Below are 18,598 nucleotides of genomic sequence, written 5' to 3' on the forward strand. Positions count from 1 at the left end.
TTATGCTTAATACATAGTAATTTACTGTGTAAGTTGGGAATCTAATTTTATTTTCTTCGAAAAGAGCTAATTAGCATTTCAACACAATTTACTGAATAATTCTTTTATTTCTAAACTGATAATTCACTTTTATCATATATTATATTTCTATATATTTGGGATCTTATTTTGAAAGCTTAATTTTGTTTTCACTATTTATTGCTACAATAAGGCTTTGATTACAGAAACTTTATTTTGTTTTCTTTTTATTCTTGCCAAAAAATTTCCATCTAAGAATTCCCTTTTTAAATAATATCTTATAAACTCTCATGTTGATTATTCTACTTAATTTTAGTGGTTTTAACCTGTTACACACAAAAGACGAGATTCTGATTAAATCTATATTAAATGTATCACAAATTTAGGAATTATACGTTAACAATATTTTTATAGGCAAAATATTTACTTTGTCTTTATTGTTTCTGTCCTTATGTTCCTTAATAAAGTCTTTAGTCTTCTTCACATAAGACATATACCTTCCCTGTTATAGTTCTGTTTAATCATTTCATATGTTGTGTTGTCATCATCAAATGAGTAAGTTTTTTTCTTCTGTTTTTATTTCTGATGATTTAGTATTGGAATCTGAAAGTTACGTTTTTTAAATTAGTTTTATGTTAGGTTATCTACCTAATTTTTAAATCAAGGACCAAAGTTATAGTTTTAGTTATGTTCTTGATTCATGATAATTTTATCTGAAAATAACATAATAAGCTCTAAATTTTTTTTCTGTTCATTTGCTTATTCATTGATTTTTATTAAATTGAGCACAAACTATGTATCAGATTTGGGAGTAGGTGCTGGGGGTATCACAGTAAATACTTTAGGCTCTAAAGTATTTAAATACCTAAATACATTCAAATTGCTTAAAGCTTAGAGAGGATCATAAATAAATAAGTAAGTAATTAAGATACAATATGACTAACCGCATGGTAGAGTTAATCACAGGACAGATTGGAAGCATACAGGGGCACACTTACCTAGTATTCTAGGCTTGGTTCTCTTCTGCCATTTCAAATTTTCAAAGCATCTCTGTGTATGTTAAGTGATAGGTTCCATTGTATTTTTCTTTGTGTTCATAAAATAATCATAGAATTGAGTGGATTATCATTTCACCTCTTTAAAACACTGGAAGTTTAGTGCTTGCTTCAGCGGCACATATAATAAAATTCTGCAAGTTTGAATCTATAATGCTGTTATTTATCACTCTTTTACCTTTTTTGCTTTCCTACAGCTTTGTGTACAGTAAAAATTATTCAGAACTACAACCCTAGAAAGAAACTTTTCTACAAAAGAATTTAGTAGCTCAAACATGAAGGCAAAAAAGAAAATTTATTTACTTTTTGATTTTAAGTCTAAAATCAGTGATTTTTCCTACCCTTTAAAAAACTAGTTCTTATAGTTCTTGACATGAGAGTATCTTGTATCTTCTACTCAGAAAGATTAGAATCATGCGTTTCTTTTCTGGAACTTTTCCCTGAAATACTGTGTTTATGAAAATGTGTTTGATGGTTGTAAATAAATACTATGTAACTTGTCATGAACAACAGATCACAAATAGGGCCTGTGGAGACAACATATATTTATTTACTAACAAATATTTATTGAAACCCTGTGTGTGACAGATGCTGTTCTAGAAACTTTTGATATGTCCGTGAACTAGAGATAAAACACCTTCTACCATTTTGGAATTGGCATTCAGGGGGGTGCAATACACAGTAAACAATAAGCATAAATATATAAATTGGAACTTATAAAATTATCTTTTTGTACAAATGGGCAAATATAATTTAATGGGTTAAAACTATTTCATCCTTTATCATTTTTGTATAGGATTTTATAATTAAATTAGAGCTATGGTGATATGGTTAGGCTTCATATCCCCACCCAAATCTCATCTTGAATTGTAATCCCCATAATCCCCACTTGTCAAGAGAGAGACCAGGTAAATGTAATTGAATCATGGGGGCAATTACTCCTATGCTGTTCTCGTGATAGTGAGTTCTCATAAGATCTGATGGTTTTATAAGGGGCTCTTCCCCCTCCTTTCAGCAGTTTTCCTTCTTCTTGCCTTGTGAAGAAGGTACCTTGCTTCCCCTTTGCCTTCACCATGATTGTAAGTTTACTGAAGTCTTCCCAGCTATACTGAACTGTGAGTTAATTAAACCTATTTTCTTTATAAATTACCCAGTCTTGGGCAGTTCCTTATAGCAGCATAAAAACGGACTAATACATATGGAAACAAATAAGCTGGGCAAGGAAGTGTGGAATTTGAATAGAAGAGTAAATAGTGATCAGACAGGCTTCAATGATTAAATAATATTTGAACAAATACTAGAAGTGAGTAAAGCTTTCAGTCATGCCAAGTGAGGGTTGGGGAGATAAGCATTTGAAGTGGGAGACCAAATATGGGGGCCTTGTAATTGCTTGTAGTCCTTGTAGTTATTATTTTATATTTTCAACTTTTATTTTAAATTCAACAGATGCATGTGCAGGTTTGTTACCTGCATATATTGCATGAAGCTGAGCTTTGAAGTAGGAATAAATTCATCAGCCACATACAAATCATAGTACCCAATAGTTAGTATTTCCACCCTTACCCCATACCTCCTTGCCTTCTCTAATAGTCCCCATTGTCTTTTGCTGTCATCTTTATATTCATGAGTACCCAATGTTAGGCTCACACTTACAAATGAGAACATGGGGCATTTACTTTTCTGTTCTGCAAAAAACACAATTTGTTAGTTTTTTTATGGCTTTTTTATGGCTGCGTAGTGTATATGTACCATATTTTCTTTATCCAATCCACCACTAATGGACACCTATCAGTTGATTCTATCACTTTGCTATTGTGAACAGTGCTGCATGGAACATGTGAATGCATGTGTCTTCTACGTAGAATAATTTGTTTTCTTTGGGATATATACCCAGTAATGGGATTGCTGGGTTGAATGATAGTTCTGTTTTAAGTTTTTTGAGGAATCTCAAAACTTCTTTCCACATTGGCAGAACTAATTTGCATTACCATCAACAGTATATAAGCATTTCCTTTTCTCCACAGCCTAATCTATATCTTTTTTTTTTTTTGCTTTTTAGTAATGGCCATTCTGATTGGTGTGAGATATCTTGTGGTTTTGATTTGCATTTCTCTGACAATTAGAGGTGTGGAAAATTTTTTGCTATGTTTGTTGGCCATCTCTATGTCTTCTGAAAAATGTCTGCTCGTGTCTTTTGCCTGTTTTTAATGGGGCTATTTATTTGTTGGATTTTCAACTGTTTAAGTTCCTTATGGATTCCAGATATTAGATCTTTGTCAGATGCATAGTTTGCAAGTATTTTCTCTCATTATGTAAGTTGTCTGTTTTGGTTGTGCAGAAGCCCTTTAGTTTAATAAGATCTCACATGTCCATTTTTGTTTTTGTTGAAATTTCTTTTGAGAACTTAGCGATAATTGCTTTCCTAAGGCTGATATCCAGAACAGTGTTTCCTAGGTTTTCTTCTAGGATTATTACAGTGTGAAGTTTTATATTTAAACTTTTAATCTATCTTGAGTCAATTTTTGTATGTGGTTCAAGGTAAGGGTCCAGTTTCAGTCTTCTTCATATGACTAGCCAACTATTCCAGCACCATTTCTTGAATAGAGAGTCCTTTTCTCATTTCTTATTTTTGTCAACTTTGTTGAAGATCATATGTCTTAGGTGTGCAGCTTTATTTCTGTGTTCTCTTCTGTTCCATTTGCTTGTGTGTCTGTTTTCATACCAGTACCATGCTGTTTTGGTTACTGCAGCCTTATCATATAGTTTAAAATAAGATAATGTGATGATTCTGGCTTTGCTTTTTTTTCTTAGAGTTGCTTTGGCTATTTGGGCTCTTTTTTTGTTCCATATGGATTTTAGAATAGTTTTTCCTAGTTCTGTGTAAAACTATTTTGTTACCTTAATAGAAATAGCATTGAATGTGTAAATTGCTTTGCCCAATATGGCCATTTTAATAATATTGTTTATTCCAATCCATGAATGTGAAATGTTTTTGCATTTCTTTGAGTCACTTGTGAATTATTTTAGCAGTGTTTTGTAGTTCTGCTTGTAGAGATCTTTCGCCTCCTTGGTTGCATGTTTTCCTAGGTATTATTTTTGTGGCTATTGTAAATGGGATTACATTCTTGATTTGACTCGTAGCTTGAACATTATTTTTGTATAGAAATTCTACTGAATTTTGTACATTTTTTGTATCTTGAATTACACTGAAGTGGTTTATCAGTTCCAGGAGACTTTCGGTGGAGTGCTTCAGGATTTTCTTGGTATAGAATCATAAACTCTCTAAAAAGAGATAGTTCAATTCCTTCTTTTTCTATTTGATGCCTTTTATTTCTTTATCTTGCCTTATTGCTCTGCCTAGCACTTCTAATCTTATGTTGAATAGGAGTGGTAGGAGTGGCCATCCTTGTCCTGTTTCAGTTATCAAGGGTGATGCTTCCACCTTTTGACCATTTAGTTTGATGTTGGCTGTGATTTGTCATAGATGGCTCTTATTATTTTGAGGTATATTCCTTCAAGTCCTAGTTTCTTGAGGGTTTTTATCATGAAAGGATGTGGGATTATATCTAAAGCTTTTTCCATGTCTATTGAGATGATTATGTGTTTTGTAAATTATGCTCATATGATGAATCACATTTATTGATTTGCATATGGTGAACCAACCTTATATGCTAGGAAAGAACTTATTTGACTGTGACAAATTAACTTTTTGATGTACTGTTGAGTTCAGTTTGCCAGTATTTATTTTGAGGGTTTTTACATCTATGTTCATCAAATGTATTTTCCTGTAGTTTTCTTTTTTCATTGTCTTTGGTAGGTTTTGGTATCAGGGTGGTGCTGGCTTTTCAGAATTAGTTAGAGAGGAGTTAAAAGGCACAGAGTGGCAGGTTGGATAAATTAACAAGACCCATCCATCTGCTGTCTTCAAGACACCTGTCTCAGAGGTAATAATGTCTATGGGCTCAAAATAAAGTTTAGAGACAGTTTTACTGGACAAACAGAGAGCAAAAAGAGCAGGGTTCACTATGTTACATCAGATAAAACAACGTTAAACCATCAACAGTAAAAATGGACAAAGGAGGTCATTGCATAATTATAAAGGGTGCAATTCAACAAGAAGACTCAGCTGCCTTACATTTATATACACCCAACATTGGAGCACCTACATTTACAGAAGTACATCTAGAACTACAAAAAAATTTAGACAGTCACCCAATCATAGTTGAGGATTTCAACACCCCACTGAAAGCATTAGCTAGATTAAAGGAGAATACTAATGAACAAATTCTGTAATTAAATTTGATGCTTGACCAACTGGAACTAGTAGATATCTGTAGGACACTCTACCCATCAACCACAGAATGTACATTTTTCTCATCTGCACATCACTCCAAGATCAACCACATGCTCAGCCATAAAGACCATCTCAACAAATTCAAAAAGACCAAAATCATACCAACTACAGTCTTGAACCACAGTGGAATAAAAATAGATATCAATACGAAGAAGATCTCTCAAAACAACACAGTTATATGGAAATTAAACAACTTGCTCCAGAATGCCTTTTGGGTAAACAATGAAATTAAAAGATAAATACAAAATTCTTTCTTTGAAATAAATGAAGACAGAGATATACTAAAGTTTCTGTTATGCTGAAAAAGGAGTGTTTCGAGGAAAGTTTATATGCTAACCGTGTACCTGAAAAGGTTAGAATAATCTCAATTTAATTATCTAACATTGTGCCTGGAGAAACTAGAAAAACAAGAACAAACCAACCACAAAACTTGCAGAAGAAAAGGAGTAACTAATATCAGAACAGAACTGAATGTAATTGAAACCCCAAAATTTATACAAAGAATCAATGAAACCTTCTCTAAAATGATAACAAGACTGATAGACTGAAAGCTAGATTAACGAAGAAAAAGAGAGAGACGATCCAAATTAAGCACAATCAGTAATGGCTATGGTGACACTGCAATGAAACCCACAGAGATATAAAAGATCCTCAGAGACTATTATGGACACCTTTAGGCACACAAACTAGAAAATCTGGATGAAATGCATAAATTTCTTGAAACACACAATCTTCCAAGATGGAATCAGGAAGAAATTAAAACCCTGAATAGACCAACATTGAGTTTCTAAATTGAATCAGTATTAAAAAAGAAGAAGAAGAAGAAAAAAAAAACTGCTAATCAAAAAAAAAAAGCCCTGGACTTTTCACAGCCAAATTCTACTAGTCATACAAAGAAAACCTGGTACGAATTCTACTGAAAATATTCTAAAAACTAGAGGAGACACTGTTTATCCTATGAGATATGGAAAACCCTCCAACTAAGATCCAGGGTTTTGAGCATAGATATGATATGACATGATCTGTATATTAAAAATATCACTATGGGTGTTGTTTTGATAATAGACTATGTTATCAATGCAAGGGCAGAATTAGAGAGATCCAAAGGAGACTTTTTAAAATAATTTGAGTCTTCCTGAAGAATTTTACCTGTGATAAATTTTTCCTTTGCCACTTACTAATAGTAAGAACTTTGGCAAGTTATTTAAAATTCTTAGAAACTGAGTGATCTTCACTTATAAAATTAAGGTAAAATGCTTCCCTTATAAAATCCACGTTCATGTTTTCATTCATACAACAAATAATAATTGAGTGCCAACTTAGTGCCCATCACTTCTCTAGTCACTAGAGATGCATCCATAAATAAAACAAAAATCTCACACTCATGGAGAGTGTTAAGGATAGTGGTAAAGGATCCCACACTCATGGATAGTGGTAAGGATTAATATGTTCAGAATCTTAGCACAAAACTTCTGTTATCAGATCATTGTGAATGAGTGAATTTCTTTAGTTTTGAACAAATTTTAAGATTCTTGACAACAGAAACTCAACTTTTTGCTCCTACTTGACTGATGAATGAGTGGACTGTATTAAGCAAAGCAAATGTGAATTGAACAAAATCAATTTCTGGTTCAAGTGACTGTGCAAAACAACACTTCTCGCAGGGAGATTTAGTGACATATAAACTGTCTTGTTTCCTGGCTTAAGAAATGTGTATGAAAAAAGTATTAATTCAAGTTCCCTTCAGGCCAAAAATTCCCCAATACTATATGTTTCTTAGAATTTTTTCATTCCGTACTTATTACCATCATTTATACAAAATATTTCCCAAGTATTTCCAATTTAGTAACATAAGAATTTTTCTATACTTCTCTTTTTAAAAATTATACTTTAAGTTCTAGTGTACATGTGCACAACGTGCAGGTTTGTTACATATGTATACATGTGCCATGTTGGTGTGCTGCACCCATTAACTCGTCATTTACATTAGGTATATCTCCCAATACTATCCCTCCCCCCTCCTCCCTCACCACAATAGGACCCGGTGGGTGATGTTCCCCTTCCTGTGTCCAAGTGATCTCATTGTTCAATTCCCACCTATGAGTGAGAACATGCGGTATTTGGTTTTCTGTTCTTGCTATAGTTTGCTGAGAATGATGGTTTCCAGCTGCATCTACAACACTACAAAGGACACAAATTCATCTTTTTTTATGGCTGCATAGTATTCCATGGTGTATATGTGCCACATTTTCTTAATCCAGTAATGTTCCTTCTGATAAATATTTAAAATGTGCAGAATGTGCTACGAAACCTATTGATTTCCCTTCCCATTTTTTTGTCGTATCTCCTCTAGAATAGATTTTTGTCTATCACATATACATAAACATTTTACCAAATACATAAGTACTTATTCTATTATTGATTCCTCTTATTATAATCAAGTTACATCACCACTTGTAGAATAGTATACTTATAATCATCTAATTTAAAAAATAATCATAGGTATAAAGTATTTTAAATGTCAAAGCTTTCAGTAGAAGTATTGTTCGGTTGGAAAGTTTATAGAACATGAGACTTTTGTAGAGTAACAACAAGTTAACAGAATATTTGAAGAAAATAAATTAAAACAAGGTAGGATTTCTGTTATCTCCAAAGGCAATGTCAAGAGAATCATCATTTCTATTTAATGATTCAAAATTATATAATTTAGTATCACCATCATAATTCACATATGAGAAAAAAGGGAGGGAGATAGGAAGCAATAAGAAAAAGAAGGAGGTTGGGAAAGGAGGTGGGAGGAATGGTGAGAGAGAGGAAGAACAAGAGAAGGAAAGGAAACAAGAAAGGAAGGAATTGAGTGACAATGAGGATGGTGTACGTGTACATTTGTGTGTGTAGAATTTAGAATGATTGCATTAAAATACTAAATAGTAAGATTTATAATAATGTTAAAATTAAAGCATTGTGTACATTATTATAAGGTGTTATCTTGAGAACATGTATATTAATCAATTTATACGATTTCATAAAGCTTTTGCTGATAAATGGCAAACTATAATAAGTTTCTAGTAAATGACAAGTGAAAAGAAAATAATATTCAACAGTAAAGATCAATAGACAATTGTAAAACCACATAATGGGTACAAAAATAAAATGAATGAATAAAACCTACTACTTGATAGCACAATAGGGTGACTGTAGTCAATATAACTTAATTATATATGTTAAAATAACTTGAAGACTGTAATTGGATTATGTGTATCCAAGGATAAATGCTTGAGGGGATGAATACATCATTCTCCATGCTGTGCTTATTTCACATTGTATGCCTGTATATAAACATCTCACATTCCCCTTAAATATGTATACCTACTTTGTACCCACAATTTTTTTAATTAAAAAAATGATGTAAATGTAGTTGCGTTTGGAGCTGGAAGGATGAATTAGGTAACCATGCATGCCAGATTCTTCCTCACTCCTGATTCTTTTTTATATCCAGCTTAATGACCCAGCTGAAAAAATTTTTATAGTAAGCACCACGTTTTATTTCATTTACAAAAAACAAACAAACAAACAAACAAACAAACAAAAACAGACTGAAAATGAACTGTTTCTAAGGTAAAGATAGGTCACAAGGAAAGGTGTTAGGTGAGAGAAGAGAAGTTCATATACCTAATTATTGAACTTAACATATTATCCATCCTGAGCTTAATTCAGTTGAGCACAGTAGAACCAAGCGTTCGTTGTGTTTAAGCTATGAGCGTTTATGTACATTTGAGTCATTAACGGTGATCTTGCTATATTATATTATCAGGAAGTAAATCTCATTTTCTTCTAATGCAAAATAAAACAATGGGAAGAAGTTTTGCTTTTCTAACTCTTTGTCAAAGTCTTTTGTAGTATAAGATTCTTTTCATTTTAAATTACAAAACTGCACTTAGACAAACCAAACAAACCAATGTAAATACATAAATGACTAATTATGGGGTATCACCTGGGACCCAATGAAGGATTGATCAACCAAACATCAGGAAAGCTGGGGATGGGGCATTCTTGGTGGCAGAAAATCCTTCTTTCTCTAGTTATGCCTTTAAACGGGCTGCACTACAAATTAGCTATTGCTGCATTTGTTGGTTAAAATTCGCCACTGTCAGGAATGAAAGGCTGGCTAAATTCTGGGGGCTCAGGTGTCTACCCTGTTCTGAGAAAGGACCTGGGGGTATAAATACACCTGCTTAAGGAACCTGCCTGTTGATTATTTTCATACCAGGTCAAAGTATAGTTCAGTAGGTGGTCATACTCAAATGTGCCTATAAAACTAGTGATTTCAGGAAGAAGATTAAAGACCTACTGTAACCTGGAGAAGAAAGCAATTCTAACCATCTAATTGGTTGGAATAGGACTTCCTCACTTGTTTTGCTTTTTGATGATAAAAAAACAATCAATACAAAGGAAAGAGCATACAGAGATTAACTTGTAGAGAATATCTATCATCTGTCTATCTATCTATCTATCTATCTATCTATCTATCTATCTATCTAGTTATCTAGCTAGCTGGCTATCATCTGTCTATATAACTCTTACCTATTTATCTATACAGGTAAGTAATTTTAGAAAATTAGAAGATTATGTGTCAGGAGATAATGTGATGTTGATCAAACCCATATTGGACATTCAAATTAATTATGGCTGTATAAATATAGTTACAGTTTAATCATGTTATATAGTGTAATAATTTTTCTGAACTTGAAATGTTCCCTCAAGTCAATAATTGTCTTTCTAAAACATCCCTTTTGTTTTGCATATATAGTAACTTAAAATAATTTCCACATTTTCTCCGAATCACCTAAATGTACAGGCAGCCAAGATAGGCAGTTATAGGGCTATTCAAAGTGCTTGGACTGTCTTCTACCACATTATGAAAAAACAGCAGTGTGTATATTTGACTGTATCATTCTTCCTTCAGCCACAGCAAATTGACTTTTGCTTCATTTTCTTTTGTAAGCCAGTTTGGTTTCATTTTCTTTTTTTCTTTTTCACTTTCATTTTCTTTTGCAAGTCAGTTTTAGAGATGACCTACATCTGCCAATGGTGCATCTGTTTGTTGATCTTGTATCAATAATTTACCCTGACCCTTATTAGAAATGATCATTCTACCAGCTTCCTCAGATATCTATGGTCCTTCTCTTTGAGCTTTGGATTTCTGAGGTCTCCTTATTTATAAAAAATGGAGTTTGGGAATTTGATTTTCTATCTCCATGCTACTTTTGGTTGATTTCTGAAAAAGGAAGGATAGCGTGCCCACTTTACCATTTTCAGGAGGAAGTTCTGAATTACCTTTTATAAATACAGTAATGTTTAATATATATATATATATATTCATTACCTAAGGGTTTATAGAAATATAAACCTTAAAAGTTTGATGACGAAACTGTGCCTCAAAGATTTGTAATGATTTGTTCAAATCCCACACTACCATTAAAAGATTAATACTAATACTTAAGCCTTCTATTTTCCTTTTTTTTTTTTTTTTTTTTTTTTTTTGAGACGGAGTCTTGCTCTGTCGCCCAGGCTGGAGTGCAGTGGCCGGATCTCAGCTCACTGCAAGCTCCGCCTCCCGGGTTTACGCCATTCTCCTGTCTCAGCCTCCCGAGTAGCTGGGACTACAGGCGCCCGCCATCTCACCCGGCTAGTTTTTTTTTTTTTTGTATTTTTTAGTAGAGACGGGGTTTCACCGTGTTAGCCAGGATGGTCTCGATCTCCTGACCTCGTGATCCGCCCGTCTTGGCCTCCCAAAGTGCTGGGATTACAGGCTTGAGCCACCGCGCCCGGCCAAGCCTTCTATTTTCCATGAGCTTTCCTCTGGCGGCTGCTTTTAGTCATCTTTGCATCCCCAGCATCCAGAAATGCTGGATGCTCAGCCCATTATAAGCACCTAATAGATATCTATCAAATGAAGTGTAATAAAATACTTGTTATATTTGTTTAAAAAGTATTAAAATCCCAACTAGAATGTAGTTTACATAAGGCAAAATGCCCAATACATATTAATAGGTGTTCTATTTTATAATAACTATAGGAATGTAATGCAATGAAAATTAGATATTATTTCATATCCAACAGATTGGAAAAAGGGATTATGTGACTACACATAATAATATATTATGGCTATATGTAACTTTGTGTCATTCAGGGTTACGTAGTTATATGCTAAAATGTAATAACTAACATTCATTAATGTAACATATTAGCTATTACATTTACTACAACAGGGCAATAAATTCATCATAACATTCATAATCTCTGAGGATGGAGAAGAATGTAGAGCGTTTTGCTTCTTCAACTGTGTATTGATTTCACAGACAGTTGATGATTACATCATTATCTACTTTTTAAGAGTTTCTAAAACACTTTGTAACTTCCTTTTACTACAACCTCTATGTATGTTTTTAGTAGGAGTAATTTCTCTAAGTAACTGATATATAATGTGGTAAGTATGATCATTGATATATTTGAATCATTATAATCATTTTACAAGTGAATATAACAATTATATGAAATTTTTGGCACTAAGTAGCTGGGAGGCCTTAGTGAAGTCATTTATATGTTTAGAACTCCAGTTTCCTTATTTTTTAATGTAAGGAGTAGGACATGAGGATACCTACACATGCTCTTACTTCAAACATTGTATGCTACTAGAAATGCTTGGTGTGGGTGCTGACAATTTAACATATATAGAACTTTGGTAGAGATTACATGTAACTAATCATAACTTAAATTTGGTTCCTGATTGCTATATAAAAATACATAAAATATCAGTTTTGAGAATGTACCTATACTTTTTGTTTCATTCTAACCACTTACGCTTTTTCTCAGCTATCTAAATTGGCACAAATAAGGATAGCAAGACTATGCAGTCAATTATGTTTATTAATATTAAAATAATAGGAGTAGCAAAATGACCCTCAAAATTAAGTCTAGTCAATCACATTCAAATGACAAGAATAATAGTGGTAGTCATGATTTCTGAACATATTTATTTATTTTCTAATTATAAAGGGCAAAAATTTGGATTTCTTCATTGAACATATCTGCCTATTATCTGGGTTTTACATTGATTCACTGATTAATTTGCTATTAAAATATTGTTAACCCCACTTACTTTTAAAAAAGAGGGATATGATAACCTCAGATGGTAACAATATGAATAACCAAATTTTATAAGTATTTTAATAAACATGGTGGATTTTTTCCCTGTGAGGAAATAATGACCCATTAACTAACCCAGAAGTGTTTATGAGGAAGTACCGGTGACAAAATATTTATTATATTTACTATCCAGTGAATTTTCCATACATATACTCAGTACAAGTAGCAACTGTCTTTTTTTTCCAATGAATTATGTAAATGACCTCATCAATCATTTTCACTTGCAATTATAACTTTTTTTCACACTGTGGAGGAAAATAGTCTATCACTATTCCTTCAGGATTTACTCACATTTCTCAGGCACCTTAGTAAGCTACTTTGAGTTTCATGTGTGGTTTCTTAACAGATTAATAGAAGAAGCTCCCTTATGTATCAGAACCAGGATGTTTGTAGTAACCTTTATATGAACGAAATATAGGGTGACTGTATAATCATCCAAAGTAGGCCATTTTGTGATGAGAAGCTGCTATTAAAAATCATTTCAGGACAACAAGTGTAAACCAAGATTTTCCTGGGCAAACCTCAATGAATGTTTACTTTATGCATGAAAAATAATTTATATTATTTGACTGACTTTCTGTAGGCATATTTTTTTTTCTCTGGCAATAAAGATGGATTTTCTTCATAATTTTATGGCAAAGCATGCCTTGTCGTTACTTAAATTAACTCTTTGTTATTAATTTGAAACTCTTGTTTGTTATATAGAAGAGTAATATAGTTATTAAAGGTTTTGTTTCACATATAGTAATTTCCGGTGTCATCAAGGAAATCTGTATGATACATTAAAATAACTGAGTTTAGTAAGACAAAAGGAAGTAATAATCATAGACTAAGTGACTCAAATATTTTCTTTAGTAAATAAGTACAGGTTGCAACTGAATGTGAGAAGAAGTCTTTGAGAAACAGATGTCAAGATGGCCTTAGACATGTAAAAGAGAAATGCTTGGGAAAGATAAATGAGAGGAGGAGGGAGTAGCAAGAGAGGCTTCAGGTGAAAAAAGATGTTTGAAACATACGAAAGTAGGGCGGGGGGAGAAGTAGTTTGGATCAAAAGAATCTGAGTGCAGTACCCTCTAAGAAAGTTTTGTCCAGGCAAATAGGAATCCTCCAACACAAATTGTCCTTCAGAGGGGCTCCTAGTCTGCCAGGAATGGATATGAATTAATATTCCTACTGTGTTCAGTTATTGACAGAAAGCAGCCTGAGACAGCTTGGGTCTGGCGCAGACTCGGGGCTCATCCTTAGTACTGGCAGGCAGCTAATGTTCTCACAGCAGGAGAACCAAGTGGCAAATTTTCAGGACTGCCACAATAATTTTCTTAAGAGAATATGATATTCTACCTCTCTCTCTAAAATACTCGATTTAGTTATTCATTTTATAATTAGAACTTTATTTCAGAGCACTATCTGGTATATAAGAAGAAGTTCATTCTCAGGCATTCACGTCAAATTAACTGTTTTTCACATATTTATGTTATACAAAGTGTACATGAAGATTTCCAGATACTACTAACATACAAAAAAATTCTATGGTCTCACTAGTATAGAATATTGAGTGTATACATTATTCTATTTTTCCATCAAATCTTTGAAGCCACTTTATGCATAGATGACAATTAAAACAAATTGTTTTCTGTTATTTTTCATGTAATATTAAATTATGAAAATAATTTGATGTTTTTACAGACTCTCAACAAACAATAGGTGTGTATTTTTTGTTACGAAATCGTGATTTAAACATGCTCTTATTGTTAAAAAAATTGTACAATCGTAGATAATACCATAATAAGCATCTTAATGTCTGATGCTTTTCTGTGTCATTTGATTGAAAATGTTTTCTCCTTTGTTAGAAAATGAGACCATCTAGATCAAGATTATAATTTCATTTGTCTTTGTAGTCCTAGCACTTGGCACATTTTTAGTACCCGGTATTATCTCTACAGATGGATAAAAACACTGGGTCAGAGATTGATATCACAGTGCTCTTTTTGTCATACAGTGTGCAACTCCTTGAGTTTATTAGTCTACCTTCTCAGGAGTCAAGAGCTGAGACTACCCTAGCCACATACAATCCAAATGTGTCTGCTGACTATGTACTATAGGTTTTGTTGTGGTCTTGTGAATTAGGAAATTCAAAACTGAACCACCCTAGATTATTCAATAAAAGTATACATTGTGCCAGGAAAACTTTAAGGAAGCAGAAAATATGTCTTCAAATTAAATCAGCATTATTTTAAATTATGAGTCTATTGTTTAAAAGTTGTGTGTCCTGGAAATTCTATAATCTTATATTTTCTCATTTTAAGGTAGGTATATTAATTTTTAAGAAATTCTCAAATTATTATTTTTTAAAAAATCATACCTGTTTTTTCCAAATAAATAGTTATCCAAAACGTGTAACTGCTACAAAAATCTCCCAGCTTCCAAAAAAAAATCAGGACATCAAACACACTGTAAGTACTATGTTTTTAAAATTATGATGTACTTTTCAATCACCGAAATAACGCCAATGTAATATTGAAAGTAATTCATGAATATTCTGAACATAACTTAGATAGCTTAGAGAAAAGATGTAGATAAATTATCTATAATGAAATTTCTTTTATGTTATTGTCAAAACTGAGGAAAGGTAACTTTGTAGTATTATTGAGGTCAATTTTCATATTACTTCTCTACTACCTGAGAAAAGGGCAATATAAATTCCTATCAGCATGTGGATTTTAGATTGCCAAAATATTGCTAGTATTTAAAAAAAAAACAAAAAACAGAAAAAGCTTTTGTTTTTTTTTTCTAAAATCTTCCACTTGATTCAATCATTATTCAAGGAAAGATCAACTGCTTATATGTGCAGTGGTTTGCCATCCCTACTAGATATTTCATTCTATAAAACTGAAATTTGGAGGTGAATGAAAACCTAAAATTTAAGTTGTTGCCAATATCTCAACCAGTCTAATTAGGAAATCAAACATTCCAGAAGCACACACCAACAGGGATTCTTAATACTTCAGTTCTTTTTTACTTTTATTTTAAGTTCAGGGGTACATGTAAATATTTGTTAGATAAACTTGTGTCATGGTGGCTTGTTTTACAGATTATTTCAACACCCAGGTATTAAGCCCAGGCCCCATTAGTTATTTTTCCTGATCCTCTCCCTCCTCCCACCCTCCCCACTCTGATATGCCACAGTGTGTGTTGTTCCTCTCCATTTGTCCATGTGTTCTCATCATTTAGCTCCAACTTATAAGTGAGAATATGTGACAATTCAGTATTTCTAATTCCTCAGCTTATATGTACTTATTTACTTAGAGAAAATAATAGGAAATTATTGGAAGGAAATAATATAACAACATTTCTATACTATACACAAGTTTAGTAGAGCAAAATAATTACTGTAATGATGTACTTAAGTAAAAATATGTTAACTGATCTGTTCTCCAGGAATCTCTATAGGGTTATAAGTGAAGTTTTGTAATTACTTTATAATAATGCATCCTTAGAAGTACAAGCTCAAAGTATTTTTACTCATATATAAGTGTATCTCAAATGGAAAACAATATTATAGTGTGCTCATTGTGTAGTGTAGGTATCAGAGCCCCAGTTCCACCAGAGTAGCGCCAGTTCTACCAGGTATCAGAGCCCCAATTCTGAATAAATACTGTAGAAAGCATTAGGTATTTACTGCGAGAGGGAAACATATCTTTGAATTATATGTGAATAACTGGAAAATTACAGAGTTTACTTGATTTTACCAAGTTAATCCACTTCTCACAGAGTTTTTCTTCATTTGCAAAGTAATGCAATATGATAATCGTAGAAGGACCATAGGTTTTGGGGTCTGAGAGCTGGCCTCTGACTACTAGAAAGCTTTCTTGAGGTTGCGTAAATAGCACATTCTATGTGCTTTAGTGATACATTTATTTGAGGGGGCCAGAATTGTTTTGGCAGAGATTTTGCTAAGATTGTTTAACTAAGGTGTTGGTGGTGGGAGAAACTGGTGAGATTTGGAATAGCGGAACTGAGGCATACGTTACTTAACATCTCTCAATTTGTATTCTCAAAGCATTACAAATAAAATTGACCATCCGGAGGCTATCTGCCAAGACACATTAGGTTGTGCTGTGGTAACAAACTACTTCCAAATCCCAGTGGCTTCCAACCCTAAATGTTTATGTCTCACTCAGATTACATGTCCATTTTAGTTCAGCTGTGGCTCTGTCCATGTCACCTTCACTCTGAGAGTGAAGTAATGGAGTAGCCTCTGAGTATGACTGAGTATCACCTGGCAGAAGGACAAGAGAGATGTAATAAACTTCACTGCTATTAAACCCACTGCTTGGTAGTGATGCATGTCAGTTATATACCATTAGCCCAAATCAATCACAGGGTGAGACCTGAGTTCAACAGGACAGGAATGTATAATCCTCCTACAGGAAGGATTATTACCGATTACAGGAAAGTTAAAAGTTAGTGGGGTGACAAGCATAATTATTTCACAAGAAGAGGAGAAACATTGTTAATAGTATAGTTATTAATCTGTGGAAGATAACTATTAATATAATTATTATAAAGATGAAATAATATAGTAAATGAAAGTAAAATTTTAATTTATGCTGCTAAAATCTCATAAAATTTTTTATGTCAATATAAAGATTTTAACTTCACAAGCATCTGCATAAGCATCTTAACAAAAACATCTTCACAAAACACAAATAGAAGGCAATGTGAATCTGATGATACAATGAAGTCCCCCAACCCCTCAACCATCGCACAGACAGCCAACAAAGCAGATGTGATACCCAGGTTGTTACAGCTGATATCTGGGAAATGGAACTGAGAATTCAGGATTTGTTTGACCATTCCACTTTCTTTCACAAAATGAGAAGGCAAGCACTAAAAAAATACCAAAGAGGTGGCAATCAAAAGTAATAACACTTCTCTCAAGGCCAGGGTAGTCCAACATAAACATCTCGGACTGGCCTGTTCTCTTGTATTCAAATGCTTGATGTATTTCTTAGCAATTCAAATCAGCTTGATAGGTTAAGGATAAAACGAGTGGGGGCTATATTTGCTAAGGTGTTGAGATTCAAAGCAAAAGAGTTCTGAATAGGTACTGTAGAAAGCATTAGCATTACTGCTAGAGGGAAGCACATCTTTGAAATATATGTGAATAACCTGGAAAATTACAGATTTACTTGATTTTACCAATGTTAGTGTTTAGTTTTTCGGACCCCTTTTCACTGGAGAATGAGAGATTTCCTAAGATAGGTGTGTTGTTAAGTCTAGAATGACCTTACTCAAATGAAGATGGGGTTACCTATGGGCAATAAAGAGAAGAGTAATTTATTACTTTTGATGAATTCCTTTATTACTGGATGTTTCTATCACAATTCAGAAGTCAGCTGAATCTTTTCACTTTTAAGCACACAGATGTATAAGAAAGCAATCGTTGGAGAGGTAATACTTGAGTCTCAGTTTTGCTGATAAACAGATTTGTGTTTTTGCTATTTTTCTGTGGTCTTTGGTTTTCTCATTTATAAAAATAAGGAAGAGAGTTATTTGATCTCTCCAATATCACTTCTAGTAAAATGTGATAGTTACGCTTCCTCCCAAATATATATGCAAGATGAATCACCTATTGATAATTTGATGATCATAAAATCTTTGACAAAGTTCTTGGAAAAAGATGGCTGGGTTCTTCCGACTTAAAAGAAATGAGCAACAGTATGTACAACAATGTTTTCCTTTTTATTCAAACCTGTCTTTACTCAATTTTTCTTAAGTCTTTTTTTCTACCCATCCATTTTCTATACATTTTACCAGACTAATTATTACATCTTTTCCTGTAACTCTTTACCTTTTAATTTTTATTTTGGTTGTGAAGGTTTAAGGTCACCACATGTGGGTGTACAGATTGTATGCTATGCAAATTTAGGGGACACCAGTCATATTTTGGGGGAATAAT

At 33.1% G+C, this 18,598-nt stretch overlaps 1 protein-coding gene across 1 annotated transcript in view; it reads left to right on the top strand.

Moving 5' to 3' along the window:
- The window catches only part of GABRG1 (gamma-aminobutyric acid type A receptor subunit gamma1), a 100,973-nt gene that overhangs the window by 10,333 nt on the left and 72,042 nt on the right, over positions 1-18,598 (top strand). The window lies entirely within an intron of this gene.

The sequence above is a fragment of the Chlorocebus sabaeus genome, chromosome 27, assembly GCF_047675955.1.
Source record: "Chlorocebus sabaeus isolate Y175 chromosome 27, mChlSab1.0.hap1, whole genome shotgun sequence".
Classification (NCBI taxonomy): Eukaryota; Metazoa; Chordata; class Mammalia; order Primates; family Cercopithecidae; genus Chlorocebus; species Chlorocebus sabaeus.